The following is a 21190-nucleotide window of genomic DNA, read 5'->3' on the forward strand; positions in this document are numbered from 1 at the left end:
GACATTACCATCAATGATCCACCCACACACACCCAACCAGAAACCAACCTCGCGGTCAACCACGAGGATGAACCCACCATGCCCAACAGTCCGATCAGACCAGCCACACCGCAGTGCAGCAATGATCCGACCGACTCACCCATGCCAGGACTTCAACTCACGCGATCAACCCGGGAATACAGAGCCCCGGATCGCCTCAACTTGTAAATAACTTGTATCAAAGACTTTGGCGGGCTGGGGCGGGGTGGGGTGGGGCGGGGCAGGGGGGGGGAGGCGGTGAATGATGTTATGTATCATGTCACCTGCACACCCTGGGCAAGCAGGTATAAAAGGCAGTCTACGATGCTGCCTCCTCTCTCTGGAGTTACAATAAAGAGACCAAGGTCACAACATTTGAGCTTACAGTATACAGTCTTGTGAAGTTATTCTGAACATAACAAACTTAACCACTTTTTTTCTGTTTCAAAGAGGATTCATTCGCTCTCGAACAGAACTTTCCAAACTTGATGTCGAACTTAGACTCATTCTAGGCTGAGCCTGAGGAGAGTTTTTCTCCAAGTGCAACCCTTGATCTACATTTTGACTGCCTACAACTTCAGACTGTTTGTCTGCCTGACTCGGACTCAGACTTAAATTCTGACTTTCTCTTTGACTTATTTCTAGTACATCTGATGTAGGATTTGCTTCTGGTATTCTACTTGTAACAAGACTATCTGACTCATCAGAAATAATCAATTAATTCCAACTTTCAACTCCTTCCACATCTTATTGGTAAAATATGATCAATGTGAAAAAACCTAACCTGTCCATGATCAAACATCTTGACCAAATATGTGCGAGGGCCACATATCTTCACTACTCTTCCTGGTAACCATTCTAACCATTTATGGTGATGGTTCTTCACTCACATCTTCTGATTTAATTCCACACTTCTCTCTTTCTGTCTTAATTGTTTCACATCTACAAACTGTGCCAAATTTGGTTTTAACAACGAGAATCTGGTTCATGGCTGTCGTTTGAGAAACAACTCTGCTGGTGTTCTACCAGTTCTTGTATGAGGAGTATTATGATAAGTAATCAGAAAATTAGCCAATTTGTGGTTCAATGACATGTCCTTGATAAGGGTGTGTTTTACAATTTGTACTATGCGCTCTGCCGCACCATTTGAAGCAGGGTGGTATGGTGAGACTTTGGTATGTCTCACACCATTTCTGTTCATCAACTGCGCAAATTCTTCTGAACAAAATTGCAGCCCATTATCAGACACAATTTCTTCTGGAAGGCCAAATGAAAAAAACAATCCACGCAAGTGTTTTACTTGCTATTTTCTTCATCAGATCCACCTCTACACACTTCGAATGGCGATCAATCACAACGAACAACTGTTGTCCTTCAAGTTCAGCAAAATCTACATGTAACATTTGCCACACCCTGGGAGGCCATTTCCATGGCTATAATGGTACTGATGGTGTTTTCTTGCTTATCGATTGACATGTCGTACACTGACTGACGATGTACTCTATATCTTTATCTACACCTGTGTGCAAAACTCTTGGTCAAGCACATTCCCAGGTGCTGGTCATGAAGATCTCCTAACAATATGGACCTGAATTTATTTGGAATAACTACTCTTGCACCCCACATGATACAATCTTTATCCACTGATAATTCACTCCTACACATGAAGTATGTATGAATAGCTTTCTCTAATACATGGTTTGGCCATCCATTTGCTATGAAATCATACACCTTTGACATAACTGGGTCATGCTTGGTTTCTCTACCAATTTCTTCAGCTCTGACTGGCAGTTCATCAGTGCATGAAAAATAGAACACTTCTTCCCTGTCGGATGTAACTAGTGATGGGGATGGTAGCCTGGACATAGCATCAGCATTAACATCTGACTTAGGTACAACAATGATATAACCTAATTACGTAGATCTATCTTAGAGATAATGTTCTCAGCTTCTAGTCTTTTGAGTTCTTGCTCAACTTTCTCCTGAGTGCGTATGGTACGGAACGTGGCTTGCAGTAAACTCGTCTTGTGTCTTCTGTACTCTGACACTCGCCTTGAAGCCTTGGAGGGGGCTTCCTGTTTCGCGGAATACCTTTGGATACTGCTTGATGATATCATCTTTTGATGCAAATTTTGTTTCCACGCGAAAAATCTCATTCCAATCCAGAGTCAGTGATCCCAACCAATTTCTACCTATTAAGGCAGGCTTGTCACCTGACACCACTATGAGAGGTAAGTTCTGAAACTGATCCTTGTATTTCACCGGTACGGTGATACATCCTACAACAGGGATTTGCTCTCCTGAGTAGTCTCACAGCTCTACCTTCAACTTCTCCAGTGGAAGATCATGTAATTGTCGAGATATAGCAATTCTGGTACTATGCTCACCAGTGGGTGCACCAGTGTCGATTTCCATGGGTATCCTGGTTCCTGCAATGTCTACGTGGATAACGATACTTTGTGAATTATTGTGCTCCTGATGACGTCTATCTCCAGAACCTCCTCGTCCTGTTGCTTCCCTTCAATGCTATGTAGTGTCTGGCGATTTCTACTTCTAACATTGAGCATCGGTTTATTCTTCAGTCGGCACACCTTTGCAAGATGCCTAGTTTTCTTGCAGAATCACTCTGCCTTCACATGTGGACAACTTTGAAAAATGTGTTGTCCCAGACACCGATAGCATGACTTCAATGCACTGTTACCTTGGCCAGTTCCTGCGGCCTTGGGGCCCAACTGCCTTTTACTTTTAACCAGCAGGGGATTCACCTCGGTTATCTGATGACTGGAAATCGTGCAAAATTCTCAGGAGTATTCCACGGACACAGCTGTCTGACAAGCTAAATCAAAAGTCAAGCTTACAAGTCACATGATGACAGTTTCCAGTAAGAGCCATCTTGTGTGATGTCTGTATCTGTGATGTTGGAGGAATATATCACATCTATATTGATTGAGGGATAAATATTGGCCAGGACACCGGGGATAACTCCCCTGCTCTTCTTCGAAATAGTGCCATGGGATCTTTTATGTCCACCTCGGTTTAATGTCTCATCCAAAAGACGGCACCTCCAACAGTGCAGGACCCTCCTCAGTACTGCACTGGAGCATCAGTCTAGATTTTTTGCTCAAGTTCTCTGGAGTGGGACTTGACTCCGAGGCGAGTGTGCTACCCACTGAGCTCCTGGCTCAGAGAGAGAAACACAAACTGGGGGAAAGAGAGAGAGAGAGAAACACAAACAGGGAGAGAGAGAGAGAGAGAGAGAGAGAGAAACACAAACTGGGGGAGAGAGCGAGAGAGAGAGAAACACAAACTGGGAGCGAGAGAGAGAGAGTGAGAGAGAGACCTTCTCAAACAGAGAAGGAGGGAGAGTTCACGTCAGCCTGTGATGTGTGTGTTCGAAAAGGTGTCCTGCTCCAGGAGTCAGACAGCTTTGTAGCTTCTCCCTGCGGACTGAGCCCTGACCTTCCTGAAGCTGGACATCTGTGTTGGGAGTCAGTGAATTGAATAGGTTTGGTTTTGGTTTAATTTATTTATTTTTTAGCACACACACCGGTCACTCATCTGTTTAGCGTTTGTAATCTTTTGCTGCATCAAAATGGCTGTGGCACTTGTCCACACAACGGCACGCACTCCACTGCAAACTCATTGAATGTAAAGAGCCACTAGATATTTGATACGCATAATAAGCTTCCATATAAGTGCTTTCAGAGGATGCTAAAACAATTGGCAAAAGAACCAGAGAGGGAAATGAGGAAAATTGTTTTTTTATGCACTGAGTTGTTAAATACTGTCTGAAAGGGTGGAGCAAGTGGATTCAATAGTACTGACAAAAAGGGAACTGGATCAACACTTGAAAAGGACACATTTGCAGGGCCATGAGAAAGAGCGGTGGGGAGTGGGACTAATTGGATAGCTCTTTCACAGAGCCAGCACAGGCACGATGGGCCGAATGGCCTCCTTCTGTGCTGTAAGAATCTGGAGCGGGTACAACAGGATGCACTAATCTAATTTAGAAATTTCTGTTCGAAGATAAACTGAAAGAGGTTGGCATGCTTGCTTTGAAAAAGGAACGTTTTCAAAATGATGAAGAGGAACATTGAAGCTGCTTGTGGCAAGTTTGGTTGTCAGGATATGTAAGAACATAAGAAATAGGAGTAGGCCATTTGGCCCCTCGAGCCTGCTCCGCCATTCAATAAGATCATTACTGATTTCCGTTTCATAAAACCATGCTGACTCTGCTTGACTGCATTATGATTTTCTAAATGTCCTGCTACTACTTCCTTGATGATAGACTCCAGCATTTTCCCAATGACAGACGTTAGGCTAACTGGTCTGTAGTTTCCTACTTTCTGACTGTCATGGAAGTGGACACGGGAGCAAGCCAGTCAGTAATGAATCAAGAAGCCTTTGAGAGGCTGTGGGACAATCAAGCTGAACGACCCAAGTTGGTCCCGGTTCAGGCAAAGCTGCGCACCTACACCAATGAACTTATACCAGTCGTTGGTAGTGCAGATGTAATGATGGCGCGGTGCACAAGTTACCTCTGTGGATTGTTGCAGGTGATGGACCAATGCTACTCGGAAGAAGGTGGATAGATAAGATCCATTGGAAGTGGGAAGACTGCACCCCTCCAGCAATCGACGCCCTCTGCGCTCAGAGGCAAAGCAAGCCCTCACCTGAGGTTGGATCTGGCACCAGAGAGCAGACCAGCACAGCACCCGAGGCACAGACCGCCCAGCACGACTGCGTGGAGATGATCCAGCTGGGACGACCCGAGCGCACCTTCTCGGCTCCAATGGCAGGGCTCCGGAGGAAGAAAATCGGATCCAAAGGCGACTCCCCAGCTTCGGTGGCAGAACCCGGGGAGAAGAGGATAACCGCAGTCAACATCGTAAATGGAGGAAAGATGGCGCCCGAACCACGAGGTGATGCGCTGAAGAAAAAGATGGTGGCGGCCAAACCACGAGGTTCGGCGCTGATGGAGCAACACGTGACACCAAACAGAGAAGAAGATTGGGGTAAAGAAAGCAAGGCTTTCTTAAAGGAGGCCTGCAACCCACTGTTAGATTTCTTAATTTCCAATGAAATACGAACTCCGATGGTAGTTTTTAACTTCTTTATTTTTGGCAGAGAGCAACAAGCTGCTGGCTGATTGCCAGTTCCTTTGTCTTACTGGGACCACATGGTCAAAATGGCTGTATTTATACCGGGTTCAATTTACCGAAAAGAACTCGCCTTCTTTGACCTTATTGGCTCAATTAATAGTCTTTTAACCTTTTAATTGGCTCGTTACCCAAGGTCCTAAAATGTCAAGTTGATTGATGAGTTAATGCAACATGCTGAGCAGCACGTAGTAGCTTTGACTTGGGGGGTCTGTGAATTTTCAAACCCTGTCTAAATGAGCCTGTTTGAATACTCTATCACCCACCACACTTAAAGAGACAGTTCCACACACTCAAGCGATGTAATAGCAATTGTGAGTTCGAGGTAAAATGTGTAACTGACGATCAGAATTGTGTACATGCAATAAGCAAGGAAAAGTCACACGACCGCGATCGGAGCTTCAGGGTATTCACAATAAGTAATGAAATGTTGTGCGATGTAGGATTTCAACTGAATACAGTCAATGCAGCGGGCAGACACCCATCGGGAGCATACAGGTCCAGCGAGCTACCCGACGCTGTGGCCTGCGTCCCTGGGACCAGAGTTATGCACCATGGAGTGTGGCTACAAGCAGCCAATACACATGAGCTGCAGAGCAAGTGATCTCAGGAGGGCAACGGCACCGGTATCGATACCCTGTCCATGATCGGCTCCGCCTCTCAGGCACCTGGTGGCACCAACCGCCAAAGAGCAAACTGTGCTAAGGTGCAGCCCCCAGACCCCATCGCGACCAAGGCCATACCTGGGAATGAAGGGTCACCCGCAACAGTTCTCCCAAAGGGGACCGGGACCAGCAGGATCCCAAATCAAACAACGCCCAGGCAAGCGAGTCAGCAGTTCCCTGTGTACTGCTAGACGGCAGCTCCTCAGGGAACAGCAGCGACCTAGGGTGCAAAAAAAAGACAGTGACCCTGCCCGACACTAGGAACAACAACAACAGCCCCGAGAGCAGGCAGCTTGAGCCAACCGGGTTCCCACTGCCAGCACTGGGCACCACGCCACCACCAGACTGCAGGGACACCATCCAGCAGTTCTGGAACTAGCTTGTCCTTACACACCAGTTACCGATCCCCTGTACGTATCGATAATGTAGCTCACCAGTCTAATGTACTTGTCTCACAACTGAACCACAAATGTAATGCAAAATAATTTTTCTGGACTTGAATGTATATGAATGCAATGAGCCTCCAGCATAATCTATATGTGGGGGGGGGGGGGTGTGGGGGGGAGAGAATGGAGTGGTCAGGGACACACACAAAAGCAACCACCAGCACTCTACTGCCAATGAAACACCAACCACTCACCCAAGATTGAAACGACCCACCAAGGGTCAACCAGATAGAGCTAAGCCCAGAGCTCAGTCAATGCAAAGGCGATTTGCACTAAAGGCTTGGAGGAGAGTGATGTCATGTATCCTACATGGCTACAAGGTGTGCCACCAGAGGGCACAGCAGTGGGAGACTTGTAGGTTACCTGTACAGATGTGCCTGGCCTAGTATAAAAGGCAGGCACCAGGTGTGATCCTCACTCTGGAAGTATCAATAAAGGACTAAGGTCATTACAGCTCAAGTACAACACATTGCCTCGTGGAGTCATTATCAGAACATCCTAGGACATAACACTGTCTCCCTCCTTTCTTTAATAGGGGTGTTACAGTTGCGGTTTTCCAATCTGCTGTGCCCACCCCAGAATCCAGGGAATTTTGTTAGATTATAACCAATGCATCTCTGCAGCCACATCTTTTAAGGCTCTAGGTTGCAAGGCATCAGGTCCAGGGGACGTGTCCACCTTTAGTCCCATTAGTTGGTCTAGGACTTTTTCTCTAGTGATAGTGATTGTTTTAAGTCCCCCCCCCGCCCCTAGCCCCTGCCCAATGGCCCCTTATTATCAATTATTGGGATGCTTTTAGTGCCTTCTACCGTGAAGACCAAGACAAAATATTTGTTCAAAGTCTCCGCCATTTCCCAGGATGTGGACAAAGCCGCACTTATTGGCTATCTCTAGCCGCCTGAGAAGGTGGTGGCAGGGCAACTGTTGCCATGGCAGCGGTTGTCACAGTTCCTACCACTGAGAAGCTCGCTGTGCCACTTCAGAGGTCATGAAAGGTCAACCAGGTAGTGTGGGACTGGAGTCGATTGTAGGCCAAACCATGTCAGGTTCCCTCTGAAGGGCATTAGTGAACCAAGTGGGTTTTTATGGCAATCTAACAGATTTCTTGGTCAGTGTTTTCTGGTGCTTGCCCTAAAATACCAGAATGTGAGCAATATACTGCGGACGCTGGCAATCTGAAAGAAAAACAGAAAATGCTGAAATATTTTCTCTCTCCGCGGATGTTGGCTGACCTGCTGAGTGTTTCCAGCCTCCGCAGTATTTTGCCTTTGGCTTCATGTTTAATTCACAGCCACTTCTCGCAGCAATGCCCGCCTTGACGAAGTTCTGCCCTTTGCCCCGACAGGCTTACCATACGTCTCTTTCACTTTGCTCACCTTCATTGCCAAATCTCCAACTTCTTCCCGTTCTGGCGAAGCGTCAGCGAGCTGAAACACTAACTCTGTCTCTCTCCCCACGGATGCTGCCCAACCCACTGAGAGTTTCCAGCATTTGCTGTTTTTATCCCTAAAAATACCGGATTTATTGCATCAGGTTATTGTCTCGAGTGAAGGGTTCAAGGGACACATGTTAAAACTAAGAACAATAAGGCAAGTCGGCCGGAACGTGTGAGTGAACACGATAGAAGGTGATAGAGCAGCAGGAGGCCAGTGGCCCATTGTGTACTTGCCACCTCTTTGCCCGAGCAATTGTGGAACACTTTCCAGGGAAGGTCACTGAAGCAAACCGAGCCCCTGGGTTCAAGAGGCAATGAGATACATTTCAGGAGGGCGAAGGGATCGGAGGATAGAATAGAATAGAATAGAGATTTACAGCACGGAAGGAGGCCACTTCGACCTATCGTGTCCGTGTCGGCCAACAAGAGGCTATCCAGCCTAATCCCACTTTCCAGCTCTTGGGTCTGTAGCCCTGTAGGTTACGGCACTTCAAGTGCACATCCAAGTACTTTTTTAAATGTGGTGAGGGTTTCTGCCTCTACCACCCTTTCAGGCAGTGAGTTGATGAGAAGGTGGGTGGGTGGGTCAGTGATATTCTGAAAATGTGGGTGAGTGGGTCAGTGATACGGTGAGAGGGTGGGTGGGTGGAGCTGGGTGATATGGTGAGAAGGTGAGTGGGTGGGGCTGGGGGATATTCTGAGAAGGTGGGAGGGGCTCTAACAGATCCTAACAGTAGCACTAACAGGTTGACATTCCTGACAGTTTTTCTTCAGTTAAAAGGGTGAAAGAAACATTCTGATAATATCTTGCCGGCAATTCCTGATCCGAGTTGCTCATACCATTTTGTGGAAATGTTGAATATGTTGCTCAATAGGAGCTGGGCGACAGTATTCTCCGCGCTCTGAGTGGTGACGGCCAAACGGTGAAGATGATTTTGCGGTGAGTCAGCCTGTGACGTGTTCAGCTCGGGTTCCTTCCTGTGCCGTTGAAGCAATTGCTTACCGAAGGGCTTGAGTAGATAAGATCCATCAGTGCTGCAGAGTCGAGGTCGTGGTGCAGAGCTTATTGATTTCTGACGGACCCAGACACCAGCAACATGAAAACAGCGCAACTCCCACCCTTACTGAGTAAGTCCCGCTTGTCAAAGTTGTGTGAGAGGCCAGTGGAAATGCGCATCAGCTGTTAGTTGTAGTCAGAGAAGGAATAGCTGCATCTGTGGGAATGATAAACCCATAATCGTGTTTCATTGCACAAGTTTGTACCTTGCTGGAAAGAAGGAAGAAGGAGAGGTACAGAGTTTCACTGCGGAGAGAGAAAAGAGGTAGAAGTTAGCAGGAGGTATGTTAGAGGCAATTACTATATAAAAGTATGCAGTACAGCAAGTGATCAGGAAGGCAAATGGGCTGTTAGCCTTTATTGCAAAGGGGATGGAGTATAAAAGCAGAGAAGTCCTGCTGCAACTGTACAGGATATTGGTGAGACCACACCTGGAGTACTGCGTACAGTTTTGGTCTCCATATATAAGGAAGGATATACTTGCATTGGAGGATGTTCAGAGAAGGTTCACTCGGTTGATTCCGGAGATGAGGGGGTTGACTTATAAGAACATAAGAACATAAGAAATAGAAGCAGGAGTAGGCTATACGACCTCTCGAGCCTGCTCCATCGTTTAATATGATCATGGCTGATCCGATCATGGAATCAGGTCCACTTCCCTGCCCGCTCCCCATAACCCCTTATACTCTTATGGTTGAGTAGGTTGGGCCTATACTCATTGGAGTTCAGAAGAATGAGAGGTGATCTTATTGAAACTTATAAGATAATGAGGGGGCTCGACAAGGTGGATGCAGAGACGATATTTCCACTCATAGGAGAAACTAGAACTAGGGGACGTTTTTTGCATGCTTAACGTCCACTTAACGTGCATTTTACCGCTGAAACGTCCATATATCGCCCATTTTGCCACAAAATGGAAACTGACGGGAATTTTTCGGAAACTTATCGCTGAGTGTTACTTTCCCCATGTGCGTAACTCCGGGGGAAAATATTACCGCCTGCCCACTTTTTTTGGCGGAATCATCAGAATGGGTGAAAACAACGCTCATAATATCGCCCAGTGTTACTTTCCGCACGGAATTAACGCTGAGATTCAATAATACCACCCGCCCATATTTTTTGTCGTAAAGAGCACTTTTGGCGAAACTAATGCCCAGGAGATCGGCCAGCATCACTTTCACCACCTCGCACACATATCGCCCACAATATCGCTCGCCCAAAAAATCAACCAGAAAAAGTGGAACTGTTCTGAACTAAAGCCATTTTTTAAATCGCGGGTCGCTTCATTCAAAAGACTGCTTCAACTTCGGGGGAGTTTGCATTGTACTCTGGAGTTGTTCTCAGGTGAAGTGACCATCACAACAGACATATTTTCAGACTCTGGACGATTGGGGGTTTACTCTAGGTGTATTTTAGTGAGGAAATTATTGCTTCTGATCAATCGCTATTATACTTTCATTGCAATGGGGCCAGCCATTTCTCAGCCTGCATCGATTAATATGCAGATGCTGCAGAGTGCAGATGGCTCAATGTGTGATGGACATCATTTTGTGCCCAATTTAAGTCCTGCAGTTATGAGGAGGAGGGCCAGACCATACACACCCCACATGTACAGGGAAAAGAGGTCTTACCTCAACGTATCCAACCACATCCACACCTGCCTTCGAAGACGGTGCTTCCACAAGGTGGTGATCAATGTAATATGTGAGCTCATCAGGCCACATATGCAGCCTGCCTTCAGGATATTAATGTCGGTCGAGGTCAAGGTCACCGCGGCACTGCCTTTCTACGCGTCCGGTTCCTTTCGGGCCTCCGCGGTCAAGATTTCTCTGTCTCACCATGCAACCCATCGCTGCATTAGACAAGTTACGGAGGCCCCTGTATGCGAGGAGGATGGACTTTATCATCTCCCCCATGACCATGGAGGCTCAGACTGACAAGGCTGGAGCATTCTACCGCATTGCTAAGTTCCCCAGGGATCAGGGAGCTATATAGCGCACTCACATCGCCATGCGGCCACCTTCTCAGGACCCGGAACATTTTCGTAACACAAAAGGGTTTCACTCCTTGAAGGTCCAACTAGTTGTCGACCACAACCAGATCATCATGGCAGTGAATGCCAAATGTCCGGGCACCTTCGATGAGGCTTACATCCTGCACTGTCTCTGACATCTTTAAGAATCAGATGCAAGGACAATGCTGGATTCTTGGTGATAACCAATATGGCCTGATGACCCCTCTGCGTGACACCCACACCGAGGCCGAGAAGCGATACAACCAGAGCCACAGAGACACACGCAATGTGGTCCACAAAACAATAACTGTACTTAAGCAGCGCTTTAGATGTCTGGACCACTCAGGAGGGGAGCTACAATACAACCCTGAGCAAGTAGGTAAATTCATGGTCGTGTGCTCCATGCTGCACAATCTGGCTATCAGGAGAGGCCAAGAATTGTCAGAAGGGACTGATGCTCCACCTCAGGAGAGAGAGGAAGAGGACAACGAGGGGCTGGACACTGACCTAGGGCCAGACAATCAGGCTGGCTATGCAACCACGCCCACACCGCAGGAAAGGGCCCGTGGTGGCTACATAGCTGCAAGACTGTTACATGAGGAGCTGATATCTGAACGATTTGCCTGAAAGAACGTTGCTGTGAGTGACAACGCTGCAACACTGACACATTGTTGTGTGTGTGCAGCTCAGACATCAATGGTGCCCGTCACCTTGGTGCCAGTTAAAATTTACATTGATTGAAGTTAAGTTTTATTTAACCCTTTCATGTTAAGGAATCACCAGTATGTAACGGTCCAGCTATCTGAGACAATGCGCAATAAGGTTATGTTCAATAAAAACATTTTTGTACCAACATTAAAATCATAAGTATCATGGGCAAAAACACCCAACTCCCACCCACATCCCACTTTTTCTACCATTGACATCAATCAAAAGTTAAACATGTCTAGCAACACAGAATACAAAGGCAAAGCAGGAGGATGGTCCCCTCCCCCTATACATTGCAACAAATTGCATGCACCATTTCTCTCCATTCAAATAGTATTCCCATTTATTGTTTTTTTTCCCAAGGTGGATGACCTCACACTTGCTGACATTGTATTCCATCTGCCAAACCTTAGCCCATTCGCTTAACCTATCTAAATCCCTTTGCAGCCTCTCTGTGTCCTCTACACAACCCGCTTTCCCACTAATCTTTGTGTCATCTGCAAATTTTGTTACACTACACTCTGTCCCCTCTTCCAGGTCATCTATGTATATTGTAAACAGTTGTGGTCCCAGCACCGATCCCTGTGGCACACCACTAACCACCGATTTCCAACCCGAAAAGGACCCATTTATCCCGACTCTCTGCTTTCTGTTAGCCAGCCAATTCTCGACCCGTGCTAATACATTTCCTCTGACTCCGCGTACCTTTAACTTCTGCAGTAACCTTTTGTGTGGCACCTTATCGAATGCCTTTTGAAAATCTAAATACACCACATCCATCAGTACACCTCTATCCACCATGCTCGTTATATCCTCAAAGAATGCCAGTAAATTAGTTAAACATGATTTCCCTTTCATGAATCCATGCTGCGTCTGCTTGATTGCACTATTCCTATCTAGATGTCCCGCTATTTCTTCCTTAATGATAGTTTCAAGCATTTTCCCCACTACAGATGTTAAACTAACCAGCCTATAGTTACCTGCCTTTTGTCTGCCCCCTTTTTTAAACAGAGGCATTACATTAGCTGCTTTCCAATCCGCTGGTACCTCCCCAGAGTCCAGAGAATTTTGGTAGATTATAACGAATGCATCTGCTATAACTTCTGCCATCTCTTTTAATACCTTGAGATGCATTTCATCAGGACCAGGGGACTTGTCTACCTTGAGTCCCATTAGCCTGTCCAGCAAGTTTACCTTCGTAATCTATCTTTCCTTTCTTTATTGCTTTCTTAGTCATTCTTTGCTGTCGTTTAAAATTTTCCCAATCTTCTAATTTCCCACGAACCTTGGCCACCTTATAAGCATTGGTTTTTAATTTGATACTCTCCTTAATTTCCCTGGTTATCCACGGCTGGTTATCCCTTCTCTTACATTGGAATATATTTTTGTTGAGCACTATGAAAGAGCTCCTTAAAAGTCCTCCACTGTTCCTCAATTGTGCCATCGTTTAGTCTGTGTTCCCAGTCTACTTTAGCCAACTCTGTCCTCATCCCACTGTAGTCCCCTTTGTTTAAGCATAGTATGCTCGTTTGAGACACTACTTCCTCACCCTCAATCTGTATTACAAATTCAATCATACTGTGATCACTCATTCCGAGAGGATCTTTTACTAGGAGATTGTTTATTATTCCTGTCTCATTACACAGGACCAGATCTAAGATAGCTTGCTCCCTTGTAGGTTCTGTAACATACTGTTCTAAGAAACCATCCCGAATGTATTCTATGAATTCCTCCTCCAGGCTACCCCGTGCGATTTGAGTTGACCAATCGATATGTAGGTTAAAATCCCCCATGATTACTGCCGTTCCTTTTTCACATGCCTCCATTATTTCCTTGATTATTGCCCACTGTGAAGTTATTATTTGGGGGCCTATAAACTACGCCCACCAGTGACTTTTTCCCCTTACTATCTCTAATCTCCAGGCACAATGATTCAACATTTTGTTCATTAGAGCAAATATCGTCTCTCACAACTGCCCTGATATCATCCTTTATTAACAGAGCTACCCCACCTCCTTTCCCTTCTTGTCTATCTTTCCGAATTGTCAGATACCCCTGTATGTTTAATTCCCAGCCTTGGCCATCCTGCAATCACGTTTCTGTAATGGCCACCAAATCATACCCATTTGTAATGATTTGTGCCGTCAACTCATTTACTTTATTTCGAATGCTGCATGCGTTTAGGTAGAGTGTTTTAATACTAGTTTTTAATCCATGATTTTTAGTTTTGCCCCCTCCTGCAGCCCCTTTACATTCAGTGGCCCTTTTTGTTTTTTGCCTTGGGTTTCTCTGCCCTCCACTTTTACTCATCTCCTTTCTGTCTTTTGCTTTTGTCTCCTTTTTGTTTCCCTCTGTCTCCCTGCATTGGTTCCCATCCCCCTGCCACATTAGCCATTTGGCTCCTCGAGCCTGCTCTGCCATTGAGTAAGATCCTGGCTGATCTGATCATGGACTGAGCTCCACTTCCCTGCCCGCTCCCTTAACGCTCAAAAATCTATCTCCGCCTTAAATATATTTGATGACCCAGCCTCCACAGCTCTCTGGGACAGAGAATTTCACAGATTTACAACCCTCTGAGAGAAGAAATTTCTCCTCACCTCAGTTTTAAATGGCCGGCCCTTTATTCTAAGTCTGTGTCCCCTCGTTTTAGTGTCCCCTCTGCATTCACCTTGTTGAGCCCCCTCATTATCTTATAAGTTTCAATAAGATCACCTATCATTCTTCTGAACTCCAATGTGTATAGGTCCAACCTACTCAACCTATCCTCATAAGTCAATCCCTCATCTCTGGAATCAACCTAGAGAACCTTCTCTGAACAGCCTCCAATGCAATTTTTATCCTTCCGTAAATACAGAGACCAAAACTGTATGCAGTACTCCAGGTGTGGCCTCACCAATACCCTGTACCGTTGTAGCAGGTCTTAGCTGCTTTTATACTCGCTCCCCCTTGCAATAAAGGCCAACATTCCATTTGCCTTCCTGATTATTTGCTGTAGCTGCAGACTAGCTTTTTGTGTTTCATGCACAAGGACCCCCAGGTCCCTCTGCACTTTGCAATTTTTCTCTATTTAAATTATAATTTGCTTTTCTATTAGTTCTGCCAAAGCGGATAACCTCACATTTTCCCACATTGTGCTCCATTTGCCAAATTTTTGGCCAATCACTTAGCCTGTCTATATCCCTTTGCAGATTTTTTGTGTCCTCCTCACAATTTGCTTTCCCACCCATCTTTGTAAAATACTTGGGCCACATTTTATTAAGTGGATGAGCACCAGAGTGGGTGAAGGAAAAGGAAGCGATGGAGTGTTTTAATAAAGGAAAGGTTGAATTCCTATTAATAAATAGGATTCAAGAACATTAGTTCCAGAATCACAGTCTTCTTCTTTCGTATGGTCATAGCAAAGCAAATCAAATGTTAATATCCAACTTGGATATCCAGGCCAAAGCTTCCGGTGTAACAGCATGGACATCTTGTAGGCTGCCTGCGAATTCCCTCTGAGGGCAGTGCTCAGTGATGTGCCCCAGGGTCTGATTAGGAACTGCACAGTCACATGATGGGGATGCTTTAATCTTCCACTTATGGAGAAGGAGGCAGCATCGACTGTGACCGGTTCTGAGGTGGTTGACGGTTTTCCACTGTTTGTGAGGAAGGTTTGACCCTTCGGGGGTAGTACTGTGGGGTCCTCTGTAAGGAATCCATTCCGTATGTCGCAGTTCTTCAAAACATTTTGCCGTTGGTCATCAAGGTTGAGGGGGGGTCGCTGAAGGGCTTCGGCGGCGGTCCTAAATTCAAGACGGGTTGGTGGTGGGTTGTTCAAGTCGGCCTGGATCGGTGTGTCTTTGCTGGTGTAGCGGCTGTATTCTCTGGAGACTGCGTATTCGCGACATACATGTAGTGCTGCGATGTTTGCGAGCACGGGCAGCCACGGTGTTGGTGTCGATAAAAGCGTACCGGTGATAATTCAGTGGAATTCAGCTGGACATCAACGGATTTGACATGCGGACTTGTTAGCCATGCCGGAGAGCAGTAATCAGAATCACAGTAAGGAACCTGATGGGAGGGAGGGCAGGTTAGATGGAACAAGAGTCTTCTTCTGGCCAAAATGCCTATATGTGCACATCGCCCCGTATGTCACGTGGAGAGAACACCATCTGGTCTTGGTGTGATAATATGTTTAAGCACCCAATGGGCCTGACCCACACGGAATAATGAATTCTGTGCAGTCAGCTCCAGAGATTGTATCGATACCCTTGGTAGGGTGCAGAGGTGAGCAACAGAGATGCTTATGAAAAAGGATTCATAAACTTTGACTCTTGCTTTCGAAAAGTTGATACTTTACCTCATTGAATTTGTTATGATTCTGAAGAGATTTCACCAAACCTATGCAGGCAAATTGTTCCCTCTGCTGATGGGTTCAAATACCAGCTAAATGTAAGAAAGTTAGGTATGAGAACGGAATTCAGTGTAAACTTTTCAACAATCTAACAGAGGTTATGCAATAAGCTAACAAGGAAGGTCTTTGAACGAATAGTCTAACTGGGCTCAGGAGAGATTAAGGGCTAGCTTTTACACTTTTGTGCAGATCACCCAAAAATGGGTGGTACTTCTGGCGTGGGCGGTAAAAATGGGTTTCCAGATCGCCGGCTTGTCGCCCATTCTCAAAGCCCCTAGTCTCCATTTTTGAAATTGGGCAATACCGCGAGCGATATGAAATGGGCAGTAGCGTTAAATCTATCTGACCTTCTGTCGTAAAGTGTCGCCGTCCTTAGCAACGGCATAGCAACGCTTGATTCACGCAATTCAGGAGGTCAAGGGTCATCATAACATGCGCGGAAGAGGCGACAGAGAGAGAGGGAGCTGAGAGGGACTGAAAGCATGTGTGGCTGTGGTGTGTGCTTGTTTGGCTGTTGTGGGAGGAACGACGGAAATTCACCAGCAGCAAAAAGCCGACTAAGCACCAAGAACATAGTTGGCACCAAGTTTTTGTCCAACAAATAATATATAACATGGAAGGGATGGAGGAGGCCCTGGAGCTGTTAGCCAGGAACACTGGTAGCAGATGGCTCCCAGTGGTCCCGGAGCGCGGCACTGCATCCCAAGGTGCCGCACCCCCATTGCCAACCACACATGAGAGCCAACAGCAACATCTTCCTTCTGGCTCGGAGTACGTTCCCACCTCGGGACCGACCTCTCCTGTATCTGTCCAAGGAGCGGTTCGGCCATCATCCCCCGCCCCCAATGAAGCATCGCCTGAGAACCTCCTCGGCCAGGCGGCTTGGAGTCAGGAGGGGAAGGGGTAGAGGTGGGAAGGAGAAGTGGGTGGGGGGGGAAGGGTTGATTTGTATAAAAATACTGATGATTTCAGACAAATGTTTGGTTTAAATGTTTTTTAGTTAACAAAACCTTGTTTTGTATTGGCTCAGATAGCTGCACCGTTACACATTGGCGATTCCTTAACATCAAAGGGTATAATTACACTTAACTTCAATCAACTTAAACTTTAACTGTCACCAAGGTGATGCCCACCATCGATGTATGATCTGCACACCCCGCAGTGTGTCAGCCTTGTAAGAACCAACGTTCTTTCAGGCAAAGCGCTCATTTATGAGCTCCTGACGTAAGAGTCTTGCAGCAATCACACCACCATGGGCACTTTCTTGCGGTCTCGAGGGGGGCGGGGACATGGTTTCAGCATCAGCCTGATTGGCTCGAGGTCAGCGTCCACCTCCTCGCCCTCCTCTTCCTCTCTCTCCTGAGGTGGACTGTCAGACTCTTCTGGCAATTCTTGTCCCCTCCTGATAGCCAAGTTGTGTAGCATTGAGCACACCACTACGAATTGAGCTACCTGCTCAGGGTGGTATTGTAGCTCGCCTCTGAGTGGTCCAGGCATCTGAAGCACTGCTTCAGCACTCCAATGGTTTTCTCCACGATATTGCGAGTTGCTCTGCGGCTCTCATTGTATCGCCTCTTGGCTTCGGTGTGGATGTCACGCAGTGGGGGTCATCAGCCAGGTGGCGAGGCCATATCCTTTGTCACCAAGCATCCAGCATTGACCTTGTGGCTGATTGTTAAACAAGTTAGATACAGTGCTCTCACGCAAGATGTGAGCATCATGGATGCTGCCCGGAAATTTAACATTCACTGCCATAATAATTTGCTGGTGGTCGACAACGAGTTGCACATTCAGGGAGTGGAATCCCTTGCGGTTCCTGAAAACCTCTGCATACCGAAAACGTGCCCGTATCACGATGTGCATACGGTCTATTGCTCCTTGCACCTTGGGGAAGTTAGAATCCTAAAGCCCTCTCAGTCTGAGCCTTCCTGGTCATAGGGAAGCTGATAAAGTCCATCCTGCGTGTGTACAGGCCTTCAGTGACCTTGTCTAATACAGCAATGTGTGGCATGCTGAGATATAGCGCAACTGTCACCAGCTGAGGCCTGAAAAGAACCCGAGGCGTAGAACGACAGTGCCGCAGTGACTTCGACCTCGATGGACGGTGCAGTACTGATGGTGCTGGCAGGCTACAGATCTCCCTTTATGAGCTGGCATACCTCACTGATAACCTCTTTGTGGAAGCGCAGTCTCCGAAGGCAGGTGGTGTCGGGCAAGTTGAGGTAAGAATGCTTCTCTCTGTACTTGCAGAGGGAGTAACGTCTGGTCCTCCTCATCAGTTTGGCACGTCTTACATTGGGCACATAATGCTGTGGAGCATACCTTCTGCCATCTCGAGTCGGCAGCATGTAATTGGTCATCAAGAGAGGGTGAGAAAGGACAGGCCCCATTCCATTGGCTCTCTGTTTTCCACCGATTGGTCACAAAGAATGAGTGTCCTGACGAAGACACCTATTAAATTCCAATCGTTCACAGTATGATAAAGATGGTTGTTCAGATGTTCACATCACCTCTAAAGACCTCCAGAGTACATCCGAACTTCCCCGAGGTTGAAGCAGAGCAGTCTTTTAAATGATGCGACATGTGATTTAGAACATGGCGTCCATAACGCTGTGATTCGTTCCGGTTAGTTCCACTTTTTCCCGGCGGTTTTTTAGGCGAGCGATATTTTGGGCGCGATGTGTGCGAGGTGGAGAAAGTGACGCTGAGCGATCTCCTGGACGTTAGTTTCAGCAAATGTGACCTTTACAACAAAATAAAATGGGCGGTCAGTATTATTGAATCCCTGCAGAAACTAACACCGGGCGATATAATGGGCATTGGTTTCGCCCTTTCTGATGATTCCACCCAAAGAAACTGGGCGGGCGGTATTATTTTTTTCACAGCGTTACACACATGGGAAAGTAACGTTCGGCGATGAGTGTCCGAAAAATGGACGTCAGTTTCCATTTTGTGGCTAAATGGGAGGTATCTAGGCATTATACGTCATTTTAACGGTAAAATGGATGTTAAGTGGGCGTTAGGCATGCAAAAAAAGTGGAAAATCTAGCCCTAAAATGTATTTCTATTGAGAAAAGGTTTTGAGGGATATGACGAGAAGGTGGCAGGGGTCAGTAGGGATACTGTCTGAGAATGGGTAAGTACTGATGTTCTAAACACAGTTTTCAACAAAGCTGGTGTGGTTGAGTATTAATTCCATGACATGGCAGAATACAGAAGTCATTGTTAGGAAATCACCTGCTGGTTAAAGTTGATCTGACACGATGCTGAAAACTGGCTAAATATGGTGGCTTTAGACACGGGGCAAAATCAATTCAACTCCAATCAATACAGAATAGACTCAAGAGACTGGCGTGAAACCAGCCCAAAGTAAAGTGCACTGGCCCTTAGCAGAATCAGTTTGGGGAAGTTGGAGATTAATCTCTCTGGGGATCAGCACTCAGGCAAAGAAGTCGGCTCACATCTCAGAATGCAACCCCAAACCGCACTCTGATATATTTGGTAGTGACCTGCCACCTAATACCTGTCTGCTTCTCTTCATGGTCCAATAAGTTATGGGTTCCACTATGCAGCCTAAAGCCATGCAGGCCAGAGGAACATAGGTTTGATCTTCAGTACTTGCTGAGTTGGATGATCGTGGCTGGGACAGTGGTTGAAGGGCTCGCTACAGCTCGCCTCGGGGCCCCCCGGTTGAGGGAGGAGAAAACTGTCCAGGTTTTCTTCTTCTGCTCACTATCCAATGATCCCGCACGTTTGGGCAAACAGAGCGTGTGAGTGTGAAGATTGGGCGAGGGCACTATCAGGCTCCGACTGTGATGGTCAAGTACCTACTGTCTCTCTGCTTTCAATGCTGGTGCTCGCGGATGGGACCGTGTAGGGAGGTTGTCACTCAGGGGCCAGCAAGAATTGGACATTTCCGGGAAAGGTCAGAGAAGCTCAAAAAATATATATTAATCTATTGTTGTTTAACAATAGGACTGAACCACACTGTTCGCAACCTTGGTGTCATATTTGACCCTGAAATGGCTTTCGGCCACATATCAGCAGCAAACTAAGACCGCCTATTTTTACTTCCGTAACATCGCCCATCTCCACCCTTGCCTCAGCTCATCTGCTGCGGGAGCCCTCAATCATGCCTGTGTTACCTCTAGACTTGACTATTCCAACGCACTCTTGGCTGGCCTCCCATATTCTACCCTACGTAAACTAGTATTGATCCAAAACTCGGCAGCCCCGTGTCCTAACTCGCACCAAGTCCCACTCACTCATTACCCCCTGTGCTCACTGACTTACATTGACTCCCGGTTAAACAACGCCTCGATTTCAAAATTCTCATCCTTATTTTCAACGGCCTCACCTCTCTCTATTTCTGTAATCTCCTCCAGCTCCACAACCGCCCCCCCACCCCCCCCCCCCCCCGAGATGTCTGCGCTCCTCTAATTTTGCCCTTCTGAGCATCCCTGATTATAATCGCTCAACCATCGGTGGCCGTGCCTTCTGTTGCCTGGACCATAAGCTCTGAAACTCCCTGCCTAAACCTCTCTGCCTCTCTTTCCTCCTTCAAGACACTCCTTAAAACCTACCTCTTTGGCCAAGCTTTTGGTCACCTGCGCTAATTTCTACTTATGCGGCTCGCTGTCAATTTTTTATTGCATTAGACACCTGTGAAGCGCCTTGGGATGTTTCACTACGTTAAAGGCGCTATATAAATACAAGTTGTTGATAATTTCTATGACATTCCCAGAGCCCCTCAGCCTTGTAACTCACTCCCAGTCATCGGATTCTGTCATGCATTGAGTCCATGAAAGGTAATAATCGGTTTTAAGCGCGTGAAGTAATTATTGAACTGAAGATGTCGAATGGTGAATTCTTTCTCTCCCACGCCCCTCCTCTGCTGTAGTTTTCTGCATTTGTACAATTTGGAGCCAGAATGAGCTACTTTCCTCAGGGCAGAAAACTGGTAAGTAACTAACAATATGCTGTTAATTAAGAAAATATGATGTTGTTGTTACAATATAATAATGTTTAATAATTTATGCAATGTATAGAAAATTCTACTTTTGAATAGGTGTAGGTGAGGCCTAAGAGCAGATCTAACATTGCCCACTTGTTAAAGTCTATGAATGGAAATAGTCTACATTAGTCATGAGGAAAACCCATTGATGACACCCCCGACCTAGGAAAAAAATGCAAGCAGTCTGGACCCAGCACAGAGCCCAGCCACGGCAGGGAGCAGCACGAGCAGGTAAGAGAGGGCGACAAAGGAGAAGAGGGTGACTACACTTGATGTCACTG

The 21190-nt window shown here is 46.5% G+C and overlaps 1 long non-coding RNA gene across 1 annotated transcript; it reads left to right on the forward strand.

The window, feature by feature from the left end:
• The first annotated feature begins 8756 nt into the window (after nucleotides 1-8756).
• On the forward strand, nucleotides 8757-20962 carry LOC139237831 (uncharacterized). Its single transcript, XR_011588528.1, has 3 exons — nucleotides 8757-8851; nucleotides 20796-20855; nucleotides 20944-20962. It is a non-coding gene; the product is annotated as an uncharacterized lncRNA (long non-coding RNA).
• Nucleotides 20963-21190: the final 228 nt, after the last annotated feature.

The sequence above is a fragment of the Pristiophorus japonicus genome, chromosome 24 (genome assembly GCF_044704955.1).
Source record: "Pristiophorus japonicus isolate sPriJap1 chromosome 24, sPriJap1.hap1, whole genome shotgun sequence".
Lineage (NCBI taxonomy): Eukaryota > Metazoa > Chordata > Chondrichthyes > Pristiophoridae > Pristiophorus > Pristiophorus japonicus.